Genomic DNA, 18,724 nt, shown 5'->3' on the forward strand with positions numbered 1-18,724 from the left:
TGGGGTAGCCAAGATGAAAGCATGATCAGCCGTAGAGAAATGCTTATTGAAATTCTTGATTATCATGGATTTATCGGTGGTGACAGTGTTTCCTAGCCTCAGTGCAGTGGGCAGCTGGGAGGAGGTGCTCTAATTCTCCATGGACTTTACAGTGTCCCAGAACTTTTTGGAGTTAGAGCTGCAGGACGCAAATTTCGGATTGAAAAGCTAGCCTTTGCTTTCCTATCTGACTGTGTGATTTGGTTCCTGACTTCCCTGAAAAGGGACTATTCGATGCTCGTGCAGTACGCCACAGAATGTTTTTGTGCTGGTCGAGGGCAGTCAGGTCTGGAGTGAACCAAGGGCTATATCTGTTCTTAGTTCTACATCTTTTGAAAGGGGCATGCTTATTTAAGATGGTGAGAAAATTACTTTTAAAGAACAACCATGCATCCTCTACTGACGGGATGAGGTCAATATCCTTCCAGGATACCCTGGTCAGGTCAATTAGAAAGGCCTGTCGCAGAAGTGTTTTAGGGAGCGTTTGACAGTGATGAGGGGTGGTCATTTGACCACGGACTCATAACGGATGCAGGCAACGAGGCAGTGATCGCTGTGATGCTGATTGAAAACAGCAGGGGTGTATTTGGAGGGCAAGTTGGTCAGGATAATATCTATGAGGGTTCCCATTTTTACGGATTTAGGGTTGTACCTGGTGGGTTCCTTGATAATTTGTGTGAGATTGAGGGCATTTTGCTTAGATTGTAGGACGGCCGGGGTGTTAAGCATATCCCAGTTTAGGTCATCTAGCAGAACAAATTTTGAAGATAGATGGGGGGCAATCAATTCACCAATGGTGTCCATGGCACAGCTGGGAGCTGAGGGCGGTCTATAACAGGTGGCAACAGTGAGAGACTTATTTCTGGAGAGATTATTTTTTTAAATTAGAAGCTCGAACTGTTTGGGCATAGACCTGGAAAGTTTGACAGAACTTTGCAGGCTATCTCTGCAGTAGATTGCAACTCCTCCCCTTTTGGCAGTTCTATCTTGATCATTTTTCACTACTGTCAGAATTCTGAAAATAGCACTTTTTAAAACACCACCAGTCCTGACACATCCTTAGAGGTTCATAGTTTATTTATAACTCATGGCTAGGTTGTTCTGCTGTGTACTCCATGAAACCACTTGTGACACGAGGGAGTAAATTATTGATCACATCAGAGGAGAGATGTGGCTGACTCACCCTCATCACCTCAAACCGTTCTGTTTCTTTATTCAAACACTGCTTTGAATATGGGAAGAGGAGTTCAAATGCTTCAACTCAGAGATTTGAATTGTTCATGTATTGCTTTTGGATTGTAGTAATCACAGGTTGTGTTTGCTGCATCAAGATAAGTAGAAAGCCGAGATAGTCTTTGTATAATTTGTACAGCTCCGTTTAGTGAATGAAAACGTGGAATGTTCACAGTTTAAGTCAGTTGAACCTTGTATCGATACTACTGAAACCATAGAAGAGAACAAACTTGCCTATGTTTCCCCAAAGATTCAAGGTTTTCATACCAGCATTTAGTAGATGTAGAATGGTGTATACTGTAGAGACTGAACACACATCTGTATGTCCTCTCTTGATTAAGATACTTCTATGTTGGCCTTCCTCCCCTCCCCACCAGAGAAATCTGAACAATGATTTAAGCATTTTAAAACTGTAATACAATGACAAATGACCCACAAAACCCTGTCGCTCTGTTTTCTTGAATCACTGTTCTTCACCTCTAAGCACAGGATGGGATATTTGTAATATCAGCCTGCTAGGGGTCACCAAAAATATTATGTTCTATCAAAGTTATAACCATAGAGGTGGTTATAATAACACATTAATAAACACACCACCAACAGGAATGTGGAGTGTTCTGAAGTATGTCGTATGACTTAGATTGTGTGGCTGGGTGTATTGTATTGTCTAGATTGGAGCATCTATACTGTGTGCAACACAATAAACAATTTGCTGACATATTTGAGGTTTGAGAAACATAACCAGCATTGATAGTTAAGGGAATAAAACCTCAAGTGTTCTGCAAATGTGTTTATGCCGTTTTATGGATGTCAGAGAGGGGAGTTGAACACAACCACACATCAACCAAACCTCTATTTAGATTAAACAGAACATGAAGCACAAAGTCATCACATCCTGTTCTTACACCTCAAATGTTCCATTGCAGCTGTTCACCTTTAGAGCTGAAACCATCACAGACTTTTCTCACCCATGAACTGTGTTGTAATGGCAGGAACAGGAGCTAATCAGAGCCAATCAGTAAAAAAACAACAGCACTTTTACCCCACATTTGAACACTTCTGTGTCAATGTTTTTTATTCAACTAAACCAACTGATTGAAAAAGGCCCTGAGGTTTGTTGTGTGCGATCATTACAACAAATGTACATTTTCATCAGCAATGCTGTCTAGGCTTTGTCCGGCTATTTAGTAGCGAATGTCGCAACATACATTTATCTGAGTGTGCTATGTCATTGTTTACTCAGTCTTTTTTCCATCCCGAGGTGATTGTGATAAAGTGCAGTTATGACAATTATTTTATGGATTTATGAACCTAATCTATCAAAAATAATGGTGCCAAAAATGGATTTGGTCAAATATATTTGAGCATATACAGTTTATTAATTAAACTGTAATCCATCCAAAAACGATGTATTGTTTTTGTTTTCGTCAATAATTATAAATCTTTGAATGGTGCTGTCCAAGCTGTCACAGAGTGCCCGCTTTGTGCTCTATCGTTTTTATCGTGATGAGATTACATTTTTTAATGACAACACAAACAAATCACAGCAAGCAGATCCGCAGTTCCATTCCCTACGACCATTCCGTGTGCTCCCCACATTCAAGATGTCGAAGGTGACCTACTTTAGTTTTCAACTTAATTATATAATAAACAATGAACCTATTTACTTTTAATCAATATTATATCAATAGCAATATGTCTGTTTTAACATTATAGGCTACACAAAGAAATGTTGGTGATATAGGAATTGCCTCACAAAAGTAAAAGAGGCAGCTGTAGCCTAGCCTTGTGCAGGGCTTCCCAAACTCGGTCCTGGGGCCCCCTCCTGGGTGCATGTTTTGGGTTTTGCCATAGCACTACACAGCTTATTCAAATAACCAACTCATCATCATGCAACTTTGGGAAACCCTGGCATAGTGTGTGGCTGCAACCTGGACTCAGGTAGACAAAACATAGTAAAATCACATCAGGGACACTCCAATTACAATATGTTACATTTTGTATGGTATGTATACATTTGTAGATGTCCATAATCCATTTTATATAATATGTTATGAATTGCAATTTGTCGTGGTTTACGTTAGCTAGGTGGCTAACGTTAGGCTGGGGATTAGGTTAAAGGGTTAAGGTTAGGTTAAAGGGTTAAGGTTAGCTAACATGCTAAGTAGTTGCAAAGTAGCTAAAAAGTAGTAATTAGTTGCAAAGTTGCTGAAGTTATCCAAGATTAGATTCAAACGTAACCTTTTGGGTTGCTAGACGTGTTAAATGCCCACCCATTCACACCGACAGTTGCTAGACGTTTGTGTTATACGCCCACTCATTCACCCTGACCAACCACCCTACTTTTGCCTTAAGTAACTATACCAAAAATAACATATACTAATATCAGTGTCCCGGGCTTATGTTTACTATGTTACATCTAGTCTGAGACCAGGCTGGTGTGTGGGAGAATGTATCCATATCGTGCATAGTGTCACATGGAATGACGCTGGAGAGACGAAGCAGGTACGGGGAGTCAAACATTTAATAAAGAACGGACATGAGACAGGAACAGCATCAGTAAACTAATAATACAGACAAAAAACAATCAATGCATCAGCAGGGAAACTGACAAATATAGGCGAGGTAATAAACAGATAAGTGAGTCCAATATAGCTGAAGCACTTGACAAGGAAAGGCAGGTGTGCGTAGTGGATGATAGGAGTGAGTGATGCAGGGCAGCCTGGCACCCTCAAGCACCTGGGGGGGGAAGAGCAGGAGCAGACGTGAAAAATAGTCTAAACTTTATCAACTTTAATCTATATTCTATCAATAGCAATGATTATGATTAGGATACACGATTAAATTAATATATGTCAACTGTATTCAAAATGTCCACATGGATACTAAAGGAAAGTAAATCAAATGTAGTCTTTTGCTCACTCTAATCTGGAATGCATTTACCAGATGCTTGTCACCTTTCACCTTTACCTAGTTTGTTTTCAGATAATAATACAAGACAGTAAAAACTATATCAGTAGGCATACATTCTATACATTAGAGTAATAACATTTCAAATCACAGTTTACAGTTTACTAAAGGTGTTAGAGCATAGGCTTTAGGCTATAACTTGGAAGGGTGCTTCAGGCAATATTTTAACAACTAATGCAATCCCTTTTTAATTCATATTCATTTGGGTTCTGATGTATGACACACAAATAATTGTGGCCACAATGAAAATCAGGATGTTTATGCTGAGAAAAACATGGTTCGGCCAAGTGAGAGCATGTTCCTGTTTGATTTCTGAAACAAGAGGAAAGTGTTTGTTACACTCATGTCTACTTGAATAGTAGGCTAACAAAACAGACACATGTCAAGTTGTACCAACACTTACCCTTTGGGACCAGTGTTGTCAACTCTGGGACCAGTGTTGTCAACTTTGAGACCAGGGTCATCTGGTTGATGTCTTACACAGGAAAAAGGAGAGATGGTCACTTTACAATATTCTAAACAATTTCTTTAGAATTTCATCAGAAATTCAGCTGCATAACAATGTTTTTTGTTGTTGTAATGTAGCCTATATGCGTGTTACATTCTTAAAAGTGTTTCAAAAGTATGCATAAGCTACAACAATTTTGTGGTTGTTGGGTAACACCCAAACGTGTGCTTTCTGTCATTATGAATTATTATGTAACAGTACAAAAGTACAGAAAAAAACATAAGAACTTCTCTGGTGTTTTCACCTGCAAAAGTTTTTGAAAGCAAACTAAAGTTTTATCCATATTTTCTGAAAACCAATGTAATTTAAACCAATTACATGTCAATGGTGGTGTTGATGATATACATACCTTCAAAAATGTGTGTGCCACCCTCCCCATAAACCTTGCTGTTGACACTGTCAATGATGCACTTTGCGATGCAAATTGGCATAATGGTGTCACTCAAGGTCAGGTTTCTCAATGTCATAGTAGTAGCTGTTTTGCTCCAATTCATGTTTACACGATGCGTATACAACTCCAAACTTGTGACATCACCTTGATCTTCAATGATCCATCTCATTTTGCAATTTCTTATTTCCTCATGATCTGAGGTTATGTTGCAATTAAGAGCAGCTGTTTCCCCTACTATGTAAGCATTCTTTGAGGACCACTGGTTCATCCACACCCTGGCATTTGCAGGGACTAGGAGGAAACAAACATGCATAGTAATGAATGTCTGAACTACCCTTTAACCTTAACTTGCATGCAGTATGATTGTCAACATCTTCTGAAAATGTTCAAGGTAAAAGTGCCTTACATTCTTATTTTAGAAATAACATCCATTATCTTAACCATAGCAATACTTATCTTAGATCATTATTATGGATAATAATATCTTACATATATTTGTTAAGTGTCTTACCTGGGAATAACAGCAATACTATAGAACACCAAAGGGGAAATTTGCACATGATTCTGTAGATTGTTCTCGTTCAGTGTCAACTACGGATGAAAATGAACAACCCCTGTTTTCCTGTAATCATATAACTTCATACTGTAGAACAGAGTACAAAAAAAAAGCCACAATGAACACAGAGACAGAGAAACATTACGGAAGCCTGTAGACAGGATATGCTGTATAGGCTACTTGTCATAAAGTGCAGCTTGGTCAATGGCTCCCCGTAACGTACAGTGGGGCAAAAAAGTATTTAGTCAGCCACCAATTGTGCAAGTTCTCCCACTTAAAAAGATGAGAGAGGCCTGTAATTTTCATCATAGGTACACTTCAACTATGACACTTCAACTATACTTATTTTCCACCATAATTTGCAAATAAATAAATTACTGACTAAATACTAAATACTTTTTTGCCCCACTGTATATGCTAGGAGTCAGGAAGCAGGTGCAGAAGGTGTGTTTTAATAATGAGAATAAGCAGATAAACAAAACAGAAGAAGTGTACTGAATGTAAACAAAACCAATACTGCTTGAAGACTGAGGCTACTGTGGGCTAAATAAAGGGTAACTAATCAAGGTAATGATGAAGTCCAGGTGTGCATGACGATGGGGAACAGGTGTGCGTAATGATGGTTGCCAGGTGTGCGCAATGTGGGTTGCCAGGACCGGGTTTAGTAGACCTGCGACGTGGAGTGCAGGAGAGAGAACGGGAGTAGGCGTGACATTCGCAACCTTTTATCAGTTACTTTACCACCAACTTAATTATGTTTTGTCAGAAGTACCCCCTCATGTGCATTTTAACAGTAGGCATGTGGTGTCATGAGTCTTCTCAAGTAACCTTATGTTGATAGGCCAAGTACCCCCAGGGGTCCTAGTACCTCTGGTTGGGAACCACTGAGCTAGATCATGCTGCAGTCGCCTCATCTGACATCTGAAGATAGTTGATGATGGCAGACTATTTGATTAAATTGGTGTTGGAGCACATAATCCTACCATCTTCACATAGGCTTACTGCAAGTTATAGCACATTGTCAAATTATATTTCTCAGATTCCCAAGCAATCTCTGCATATTTTCTCTGTTTTTATTGATATATAAAAGTACTTATATGAAACTGAATTGACTATCTTCTGAAGATTTTGTTTTGGTTTATGGTTTATCTTGGTTTGTCTGAATGTAACACATTTTTGAGTTGTCACATTGCCTTGAAATTAACATACTAGCAAGATGCCATGGGATTGTGGGTAATTGTGTGTCCCTTGAATTCATATTTCTTTGTTTCTTGTTCCTGTGTTGGTGTCTAGAGGTGTTTGTGTGTTTGTGTGTTTGTCTCTAGCCAGATGATTTAAATGGCATAGTTCATATATTGGTACCTTTTGCTAATTTATCAAACACTGCAACATAAACTCATAAACTCATAAACGTATTACCTACTGTAGGACGACAGATTTTGACTTCGCCAGAAACATTTCATTATAAATTCCGCCAAAATGATGACATTAGCTTGCCTTAGACTTTTATATTTTAAATAATCTACAAAATCATACTCTTCAAGTTCCCTTGAAGGGATGTTGTAGAATCTAGTATTAGTGAAAATGTCTGTCCTAACCGATGCCATACTGAAGATTACGGATATGGTTACATTATGGTTATATCCATATTAAATACCTTGACTTTTTTTTGTCTCTTTCAGAATATGACATCGGTTTTCCTCTATATATTTTTATGCTACTTACCTATAATGATAAGACACCTAACCTATTTTGTTGACTATTGTAATTACCTTGTCCTTGAGACATTTTAACCTGCAGTAATTTAAGAAAATTAATTCTCAATTAATAGACCATAACTGTTATGGTTGTTAACTACAATTAAAGCCACAGTCTAACATTTACAGTCATTTTAAGTCATGAAATATAGCCATTGATTTTGAAGAATGTTCATGAACTAAATGATGTTTTACTTGTATTTGGTTTCTAGGTTTGGAAGAACCATAAACCAACCATTGAATTAAATTGTAATGACGGTCTTAAACGCATATGTACTGACATAGATTGTAGATGGACTGGCTTCTTGAAAGACGTTGTATTTGATTGCCCGCTTGATAATGGTAAGTTCAGTGATTAGCATTTGTAAACGTGTTGTAAAATATTTGACTGTATTTATCAATGGGAATTAATCCCAATGAAATGTTCACTATTTTAATGCTGTAATATAGACAAGTGAAAACATTGTTCTCATGCAGTTGATTCATTTTTCACAAAACTACTGAAGAAGTTTCCCCCAAACACTGGTCCAGAGTCACAGTCTATGAGTGCCACCATGTCCTTTCTGACCTCTCTTGTTTTCCCTACAAATAATTGTAATTGTACTCAGTGCCACCAGGGTTGGCAGAGGAGAGTGAAGAAGAGTGTTTCTAATGTGCACTTTTATATGATTTACTTTTCTAGACAAGTTTCAATGTTCAGTGGAGACGGATGAAGTAAAGAAAAACAAGGAAGAACAACCAACAGTACCAGTGGCACCGATATGCAAAGACAATAGAAGCTGTGGATTCCCTACAACATTTGTCGGTGAAAGTGTAAGATGCACCATACGTATGCGTAAGTATATACTGTAGCTTGTCATTTGGACTTATATAAATGTTTTATAATGTATACAATAATAATTTGAATGGCAGCAGGGATATCCATATCCTGTACTAGTAGTGTCATGAATTACATCATTACAGGTTTACATTATTGTGCATGTTTCATTGTTGTTTCTTATTTAGAAGTTGTGTTTTTTCCATATTTGCAACAGAAACACAACTACCAACAACATCAAGAGGACCAGACAATCTGAAGAATGAAACAGGTAATTTATTGTTTACATTTTGTATTAGATTTTATCACAATGACAATATCTCAGTTCCCCAGAAGAAGAAAAAGCATTGAGTTGGAAGATGTGGATGTATTAATACCTGATGTACAGAGATACATTGCAAAATGAAGGGTCTACTGGACAGAGGTTGATCTACAGCAGTGGTTCCCAAACGATGTATAGTCCCATACCCCTTCAAACATGCAACCTCCAGCTGCGTACCCCCTCTAGCACCAGGGTCAGTGTACTCTCAAATGTTGTTTTTTGCCATCATTGTAAGCCTTCCACACACATGAGTGTGAGTTTTAGTCACAACCCGGCTCGTGGGAAGTGACAAAGAGCTCTTATAGGACCAGGGCACAAATAATAATAATAAATCATTTTGCTCTTTATTTCGCCATCTTACATATAACATCAAAAATCGTGAATAACTCACCACAGGTTAATGAGAAGGGTGTGAATAACTCACCACAGGTTAATGAGAAGGGTGTGAATAACTCACCACAGGTTAATGAGAAGTGTGTGAATAACTCACCACAGGTTAATGAGAAGGGTGTGAATAACTCACCACAGGTTAATGAGAAGGGTGTGAATAACTCACCACAGGTTAATGAGAAGGGTGTGAATAACTCACCACAGGTTAATGAGAAGTGTGTGAATAACTCACCACAGGTTAATGAGAAGGGTGTGAATAACTCACCACAGGTTAATGAGAAGGGTGTGAATAACTCACCACAGGTTAATGAGAAGGGTGTGAATAACTCACCACAGGTTAATGAGAAGTGTGTGAATAACTCACCACAGGTTAATGAGAAGGGTGTGAATAACTCACCACAGGTTAATGAGAAGGGTGTGAATAACTCACCACAGGTTAATGAGAAGTGTGTGCTTGAAAGGATGCACATAACTCTGCAATGTTGGGTTGTATTGGAGAGAATCAGTCTTAAATAATTTTCCACGCACAGTTTGTGCCTGTATGTCTCCCTGTCATGGCTTTTTCTCCATCAGTACAGATACCAACATGAGCAGCAGCTACATTTGGTTATATATGGACCAATAGTGGAATTCCCACGAGAGCGTAACGGATAATGTGATTGGATGTTAATTATTTGACTAGGCTACCTGTATTCAACATTGTGTTGTTATTTCACTGAACACCAGATGGTTACATTTTATTTTGGGCAGTGAAACGAGGCTACTCAGGCGAGAGAGAAAAAACTCACCCAAATGTATAACCCCGTTGGAAAATATAAGGACTGTTTGAAAATGTGAAAAGAAAGGAACGTTTTTTAAATATGAATCACATTTTTGTTTGGAGTAACCCCGACGGTATTGCGCGTACCCCCTTCCCAGTTTGGGAATACCTGATCTACAGTATGTATCTGCGTGGATTCATTTGAGTATCAATCGTGTATTGTTCCTTTGGAGTTCCATGTCATAGTTCTCATGTTTTTCAGAGCCAAAACACAATATACCCTGGATTTGGTTAATAATTTGCCTTTTGCCTTTTGCCTTTGGCATTAGCGTTGGCATTGGTGTTGGGATTTGGATTAATCGATGTCTGGTAAGTTATCTACAGTAATATAATTGTGCTTTGTAGAGACATTTTTTATTCAGAATAATTTATTCATAATAGGAGTATGATTAAGTGTTGATATACTGTAACTCATTACTGTAGTTTTTCAATAATTGCTATGATTTTGGAGCACCAACAAAAATAAATATGCAATCCAACCATTGTTTTATTCTCAGGAGAAAAATGATTAATTTGAGACACGTGATGAGGCGCATAGAAGTGGATGGAATGATATAAAAAACAAATGAGGAGGTATTATTGCAGGGGTTAACCTATGGGTCCACTAGTATGAGCCATCATCACCATTCAGCCAGCAGGCTATTTTAATACTAATCTCATTGGGGTAAATTAATAAAATGTTTTAAAAGATATATAAAATCTGCATGGATTAGTGTTTGCCATCATGTATGATGCAGTGATAAAACACCTGAAAGAATGCCTACATTAACATACAGTACCAGTCAAAAGTTTGGAGACACCTACTCATTCCAGGGTTTTTCTTAATCTTTTACTATTTTCTACATTGTAGAGTAATAGTAAAGAAGACATCAAAACTATGAAATAACACGTATGGAATCATGTAGTAAGCAAAAAAAGTGTTAAACAAATCCAAATATATTTTAGATTTGAAATTCTTCAAAGTAGCCACCCTTTGCCTTGATGACAGCTTGGCACACTCTTGGCATTCTCTCAACCAGCTTCATGAGGAATACTTGAAGAAGTTCCCACATATGCTGAGCAGTTGTTGGCTGCTTTTCCTCCACTCTGCGGTCCAACTCATCCCAAACAATCTCAATTGGGTTGAGTTCGGGTGATTGTGGAGGACAGGTCATCTGATGCAGCACTCCATCACTCTCCTTGGTCAAATAGACCTTACACAGCTTGGAGGTGTGTTTTGGGTCATTGTCCTGTTGAAAACAAATGATAGTCCCACTAACCTTACAGTGAAATGCTTACTTACAGGCCCCTAACCAACAATGCAGTTTAAAAAATATGAATAAGAATAAGAAATAAAAGTAACAAGTAGTTAAAGAGCAGCAGTAAAATAACAATAGCGAGACTATATACAGGGGGTACCGGTACAGAGTCAATGTGCGGGGGGCACTGGTTAGTTGAGGTAATATGTACATGTAGGTAGAGTTTTTAAAGTGACTATGCAAAGATAATAACAGAGTAGCAACGGCATAATAGAGGGGAGGGGGGGAGGGCAATGCAAATAGTCTGGGTAGCCATTTTATTAGATGTTCAGGAGTCTAATGGTTTGGGGATAGAAGCTGTTTAGAAGCCTCTTGGACCTAGACTTGGCACTCCGGTACCGCTTGCTGTGCGGTAGCAGAGAGAACAGTCTATGTTTTGGGGGGCTGGAATCTTTAACAATTTTAGGGCCTTCCTCTGACACTGCCTGGTATAGAAGTCCTGGATGGTAGGAAGCTTGGCCCCAGTGATGTACTGGGCCATACGCACTACCCTCTGTAATGCCTTGCGGTCGGAGGCCGAGCAGTTGCCATACCAGGCAATGGTGCAACCAGTCAGGATGCTGTTGATGGTGCAGCTGTAAAACCTTTTGAGGATCTGAGAACCCATGCCAAATCTTTTCAGTCTCCTGAGGGGGAATAGGTTTTGTTGTGCCCTCTTCACGACTGTCTTGGTGTGCTTGGACCATGTTAGTTTGTTGGTGATGTGGACGCCAAGGAACTTGAAGCTCTCAACCTGCAGCTCCGTCGATGAGAATGGGATCCGGTCCTCCTTTTCCTGTAGTCCACAATCATCTCCTTTGATTTGATCACTTTGAGGGAGAGGTTATTGTCCTGGCTCCACATGAAGCTGGTTGAGCTGTCATCAAGGCAAAGGGTGGCTACTTTGAAGAATCTCATTGTTTGACACTTTTGGTTACTACATGATTCCATATGTGTTAGTTACTTCATAGTTTTGATGTCTTCACTATTATTCTACAATGTAGAAAATAGTCAAAATAAAGAAAAACCCTGGAATGAGTAGGTGTGTCCAAACCTTTGACTGGTACCGTACCTTAACAGAAAGTTTGAAAATGGTTTACAGTAGTTACTACAAATGTTATTATAAGGAGTAATTAATATGACCGCCACAAAATGACATACGATCAAAGGCTTCTCCCTCTTCTATTGTTAGGTTAATAATCTGATAATATGTGAAGCATGACTCAGGTGGAACGTGTGAGGTTTCCTAACATCCACTCACTTAATCTACTCCCCATGACTCAACCTTACTGTTAACTGCTGGGGCTCAAACTGGATATAGCTGTTTTAATGTTTGCGACACTACTAACTACACTAACTGCATTAATCATCAACTGATATGAGTATTTTGACTTCATCCTCACCCCAATTACAATACTTTTTTTCAAGATACCAAACAAATAACATAATATTTGGTTAAGATATGATAAGATTATCATTTTAGAAGAGAGCAAAGGACTTTTTTTGTCCATGTCACTGGAATGATGGAATGAACTTTATTTGTCCATACAGTGTAGTTACTGTTTTGCCTAACCCTCTCCTACCTAGGACTTATTGTTTACTACTTTTAAATACTAATTGTGTTTGTGCACTTCCTCAAGAAAATATTTATGTTCAATTTTAATTATTGAAATGTTTTTTTTTTTGTAATTTAGGATTTTATAATTGTGGGGATTTCTTCTACTGTTGTTTTTGATTTACAGTACCTACGGTGCATTTTGTGCTTGCTTCATTATCCTTATTGGGATGCACTCATTGCTTGATCATCAGCTAAATTATTGAATTGTTCATTGTAATTCTAATGTTACATTTTAGATGTTCAAGCAACTTTAAATAAGGTGAAGATTTCCTTTCTTAATGTAATCGGAAAAATAACATTTGAAATAACCGTAAATATGTGAAAACTGTGGAAAAAACAAGCTACAGTCTAATATGCATATGGAATTATATTGGTGCAGGCACATGATTCTACCTTGCACCTAGCAACGCTCTTAAACTGTGACTATGTTCATGATGTAACAGAACCTCATGTGCCATAATCCTCAGGGAGATTAGCAGACATTAAACCAAATGAATAAAGCTGGGATTCAATCATTGCTGATTTTCTTATACTTCTCCCCGGTTATTTATGCAGTGTCAGAGGTGCCTGATTTATTATGGCTGATAAACGTGTCTGCTTCCTATCACAACCCTGTGTCATTGGATATTGATATAGTATGAAGACACTCCCATCCTAACCTTCCTTTGTATTTTCAATATGAATTGTTTGTTATTTTGTGGACTTTGGTGCTTTATCCACAATGATTGAATTCTGCCTAAATGAGCTCTGTTGATATACTTACAGTAACTCCACCTTTTTGTCACAAGAGGGCAGTGTCTTGCTTTAGAGAGAGACAGAGGGAGAAGCGGGATCAACATCCCACACTTCATCTCCCAGCTTCTTATATTGGCTTTTAAAAATATATATTTGATTTTATTGTGCTTACTTGATTGACTGAATGTACATCTTGTCAAATGTCTTCAGTTCCAATACTTTTAAATATCCAACTAATTAAGTATCATTAAATGGCATGAACACTATATTTGCACTAGTCTTGATAATAGAAATATATGAGTTTGACTTCACTGAAAGTGAAATGGTTCTGTGTACTACAGTGTGAAAGGGGAACTGAGAGGGAACACCCTGTATGAAGGACCTAATTGGATGTACATATAGTGGGTTCCTGCTCTTTAACATTGGGGAAGACCCCTCCCACACTCTACTCCATACTCAGTTCTGAAATATACATTTAAAAGCAATATTTTGCATTCGTGGAGACAGCATTCAAGGTAAACGCTGCATATGTTGGCTCAGCCGGAAATGACCTGATCTTCAGTGCCACGGATTGAGTCGAGCCCTAAGAACCTTGAACTGACCAGAAACCTTGAACTAACATAACTACTCAGGACTAGACTATAATGTATATATTCCCTTTGTTTTTAACTTTTCTACCATGAATATGTTCACTGTGTCTGGTGTATGCACAGGTTATGCAAGTATAAAGATTTATATTAATGTGTAACTTTGTCACTGTGATCTGAAATAAATCAATTTCCTAACAGGTTCGGTTGGTATGACAATAAAGTGTTGAATCTTGATTGTTCCCTTCCTTGGAGATGTTGCAATACATGATAAGCATCTGTAGGCTATATATAGAAGGGGAAGAAATTTGAGCTTTTATTATGCTACCTGTGTAGTGTAGAAGTTGTCATTGAATGGTTCATGTTGGGTAGGGGGAAGGCCCTCTGACTCAAACCAGTGCACATTCAAGTTGGAAAATTTGCTTTTCTTAGGAAATAGAAACTTACACACGAGTTTATACAGAAGAATAGTCATGTACATGTGCACACAACCAACAAACACACTCATTTAAGGCTTCATTCATTTGAATCCAGCATTTTTGGGGGTGAATTGTCATACTGTATGATCTTCCAGGGGAGAAATGGCTTTAAATGGATAGCTCGAGATTTCGGCAATGAAGCCCTTTATCTACAGTGCCCTCCGTATTTATTAGGACAGTTCTATTGGCTCTATACTACAAAAGTTTGGATTTGAAATCAAGCTATGAGGTGAAAGTATGGATTCTCAGCTTGTATGTACATATATTTGTGTACATATTGGTTGTACCATTTAGAAATGACAATACTTTTTACACATAGTCCCCCCTATTTTTTGTGGGAGGTCTCTGTTGTTCCATGTGGTGAATCTGTTATTTAATGCGTTTGTATGGGCTAATAGTACTAAGGGTGTTAAGGTTTTCTTCCGGTGAAAGAGAGGAGGACCAAAATGCAGCGTGGTTATCTCGATACATCTTTAATAAAGATAATGACGAACAATACAAAAACGTAACGTGAAAATCCAAAACAGCCCTAGCTGGTGCAAACAAAACACAGCGACAGGAACATTCACCCACGAAACACTCAAAGAATATGGCTGCCTAAATATGGTTCCCAATCAGAGACAACGATAAACACCTGCCTCTGATTGAGAACCACTCCAGGCAACCATAGACTTTCCTAGACTACTATACTATACCACAATCCCATAACCTACAAAAACCCCAAGACAAAAACACACCACATAATTAACCCCTGTCACACCCTGGCCTGACCAGAATAATAAAGAAAATACAAAATACTAAGACCAGGGTGTGACAAGGGGACAAAATAATTTTTCATGAAATAATTTTTGTATACATTTTTGGGATATTTCAAGGGGTCTTACAATTCTAAATCAAATAGCAAAATGATGCTTGGTATGACCTTCTTAAAACAATTCCACATAGCTTAGTATTTTATTTGTCACTGCGCCAAATACAACAGGTGTAGACTTTAAAGTGAAATGCTTACTTACAAGCCCTTAACCAACAATGAAGTTAAGAAAATTAACTGTTAGGAAAATATTTCATGAATAAACTGAAGTAAAAACAAATGAATACAAAAATAGAAGCCAAGAATGCTAGTACCATGCAAAAATCTTGAACTATCCCTTTAAGATTGTAAGCAGACGAGTTTAGCTGAAAGTAGATATTATCATCTGTTCTCGTGTACCATAAGGACTACTAACTGTCTGCCTATTACCTCAAGGATTCCTCACTTACTCAAACGTTGACTACAGCAACAAGCTAGGGTTCCACCGTAAAGATTTTCACTTAACACCAGATTTGACCAAAGGCTGGGGCTCTCTGGCCTATTTGGTTAAGACAGACTGAAAAAAAAGAGGTGTAATGTAAAATGTGTTTGCTGTATTCAGGCTTGTGTCATGAATTGTGGTTATGGTACATGCACATTAGCCAGCTACATGGTGAAATGTTCTCTACCTCCTTGTCAGGAGCCACACTACCTCTTGGTTCCATTGAAACCTTTGCACATGATGCTATTGCCCCCATCTGACCCCACACCCAGTTACACCCAGACCCACGGTATTTCCACCCAGTCTGTCTTGGTTGAGATTCTCATTAAGCATACATGCATATCCACACTTATGGAGCAATTGGGGTTAAGTGCCTTGCTCAGGGCACATTAATTAACAGATGTTTCACCTAGCCGGCTGGGAATTCAAACCAGTGACCTTTCGGTTACTGGCCCAATGCTCTTAACTACTAGGCTACCTACTGCCCCGGCTGAAACACTGGCTTTATGTGTCTGCTGGACCAAGAGAGGGTCTAGTTTGCAAAAATTGTAGAAGACTCCAGCCACCCAAGTCATATACTGTTCTCCCTGCTACTGCACGGCAAGCGGTACCGATGCACCAAGTCTGGAACCAACAGGACCCTGAACAGCTTCTACATCCAAGCCATAACACTGCTAAATAGTTAGTTAAATAATTAACCAAACAGCTACCTGGACTATCTGCATTGACTCTTTTTGCACTAACTTTTTTGACTCATCACATACGCTGTTGCTATTGTTTACCATCTGTCACTTTATTCCTAGTAATATGTAAATATCTACCTCAATTAGCTTGTACCCCTGCACATCGACTCGGTAATGGTACCTCTGGTATATAGGCAAGTTATCGTTACCCATTGTCTATCTTTTATTATTACCTGTTTTACTTCTCTATTATTTCTCTATTGTCTTTCTCTCTGCAGTGTTGGGAAGGGCCCAAATGTAAGCACTTCCCTGTTAGTCCACACCTGTTGTTTACCAAGCATTTGACGAATAACATTTTATCTTAGTTGAACCAGTGGTGTTATGGACAAGAGTTTGTTGACCAGGGCTATACAAGGTATGGTCCCTATACAAATAATAATGTGCAAATAGATCAATCAATGACATTGGCACAACACACAATGCTTTATCTGCCTGTACCACCTTTCCCTGCCCAATGATCAATACAGAACTACAGTTACAAAATTACATCTACAGTGCATTTGGAAAGTATTCAGACCCTTTGACTTTTTCCACATTTTGGTAGGTATTATTTGGTACGCCTTATTCTAAAATTGATTCAATTGTTAGTTTTTTCTTCATCAATCTACACACAATAACCAATAATGACAAAGCAAATGTTTTATTTAAAATAAAAACTGAAATATTACATTTGCATAAGTATTCAGACCCTTTATCAGTACTTTGTTGAAGCACCTTTGGCAGTGATTACAGCCTCAAGGCTTCTTGGGTATGACCCTACAAGCTTGGCACACCTGTATTTGGGGAGTTTCTTCCATTCTTCTCTGCAGATCCTCTCAAGCTCTGTCAGGTTGGATGGGGAGCATCGCTGCACAGCTACTTTCAGGTCTCTCCAGAGATGTTCAATCAATCGGGTTCAAGTCCAGGCTCTGGCTGGGCCACTCAAGGACATTCAGAGACTTGTCCCGAAGCCACTCCTGCATTGTCTTGGCTGTGTGCTTAGGGTCGTTGTGCTGTTGGAAGATGAACCTTTGACCCAGCCTAAGGTCCTGAGCGCTCTGGAGCAGGTTTTCATCAAGGATCTCTCTGTACTTTGCTCTGTTCATCTTTCCCTCGATGGTCTGTGCGTCCTTTAGGTGCCTTTTGGCAAACACCAAGCGGCCTGTCATGTGTCTTTAACTGAGGAGTGGCTTCCGTCTGGCCACTCTACCATAAAGGCCTGATTGGTGGAGTGCTGCAGAGATGATTGTTCTTCTGGAAGGTTCTCCCATCTCCACAAAGGAACTCTGGAGCTCTGTCAGAGTGACCATCGGGTTCGTGGTTACCTCCCTGACCAAGGCCTTTCTCCCCCGATTGCTGTTTGGCCGGGCGGCCAGCTCTAGGAAGAATTTTGGTGCTTCCAAACTTTTTCCATTTAAGAATGATGGACGCCACTGTGTTCTTGGGGACCTTCAATGTTGCAGCATTTTTTTGGAACCCTTCCCCAAATTTGTGCCTCAATACAATCCTGTCTCAGAGCTCTACAGACAATTACTTTGACCTCATGGCTTTGTTTTTGCTCTGACACCCACTGTCAACTTTGGGACCATATATAGACAGGTGTGTACCTTTACAAATCATTTCCAATCAATTTAATTTACCACAGGTGGACTCCAATCAAGTTGTAGAAACATCTCAAGGATGATAAATGGAAACAGGATGCACCTGAGCTCGAGTCTCATTGCAAAGGGTCTGAATACCTAAGTTTGATTTATTTATGTTTTATATTTGTTTTTTATACATTTGCACCAAACAAATGTGCTCTGTCATTATGGAGTATTATGTGTAGATGTATGAGGGGAAAAAATGATCTAATACATTTTAGAATAAGGCTGGAAAAAAGTGAAGGGGTCTGAATACTTTCCGAATGCACTGTAATTGCAGTAGTAGCATTAGCATACAATAGACACAAGACCAAATACCTTCAGCAGTCTCTGACACAGTTCCCAGGCTATGATCCACCTGATAGTCAATGTGTACAGGCTCTCATTGTCATCTCCACCATCACCCACAAATTAGAGAGAATTTCAAAGACCTGTCCTCTTTATTTCTCACTGCAGCTTCACCCCTACCACACCACAACTTTTAGGCGTCTCTGCTCTACTGACTGTTCAGATTACTCTGAACAGGGTCTGCGGCCGTACAGTGACGGTTTGCCATTCATGCATTTTG

General features: G+C 38.9%; 1 protein-coding gene and 1 long non-coding RNA gene across 3 annotated transcripts in view; one reads left to right on the forward strand and one right to left on the reverse strand.

Moving 5' to 3' along the window:
- LOC109901659 (zinc finger and BTB domain-containing protein 16) overlaps positions 1 to 18,724 on the forward strand; it is a 49,624-nt gene that overhangs the window by 12,161 nt on the left and 18,739 nt on the right. Inside the window, exons 2-4 of one of the 2 annotated variants that reach the window (XM_031838003.1) lie at positions 7,667 to 7,796; positions 8,137 to 8,289; positions 8,489 to 8,542. The gene's annotated coding sequence lies outside the window, so the exon portion shown is untranslated. The remainder of the gene's footprint in view (positions 1 to 7,666; positions 7,797 to 8,136; positions 8,290 to 8,488; positions 8,543 to 18,724) is intronic. The other variant, XM_031838004.1, reaches the window with a different exon arrangement.
- Positions 3,779 to 5,886, reverse strand: LOC116376677 (uncharacterized). Its single transcript, XR_004212120.1, has 4 exons — positions 5,653 to 5,886; positions 5,100 to 5,432; positions 4,646 to 4,717; positions 3,779 to 4,554 (listed from the first exon to the last, which is right to left on the reverse strand). It is a non-coding gene; the product is annotated as an uncharacterized LOC116376677 (long non-coding RNA).

This window comes from Oncorhynchus kisutch, linkage group LG13, assembly GCF_002021735.2.
Source record: "Oncorhynchus kisutch isolate 150728-3 linkage group LG13, Okis_V2, whole genome shotgun sequence".
NCBI classification, from domain to species: domain Eukaryota; kingdom Metazoa; phylum Chordata; class Actinopteri; order Salmoniformes; family Salmonidae; genus Oncorhynchus; species Oncorhynchus kisutch.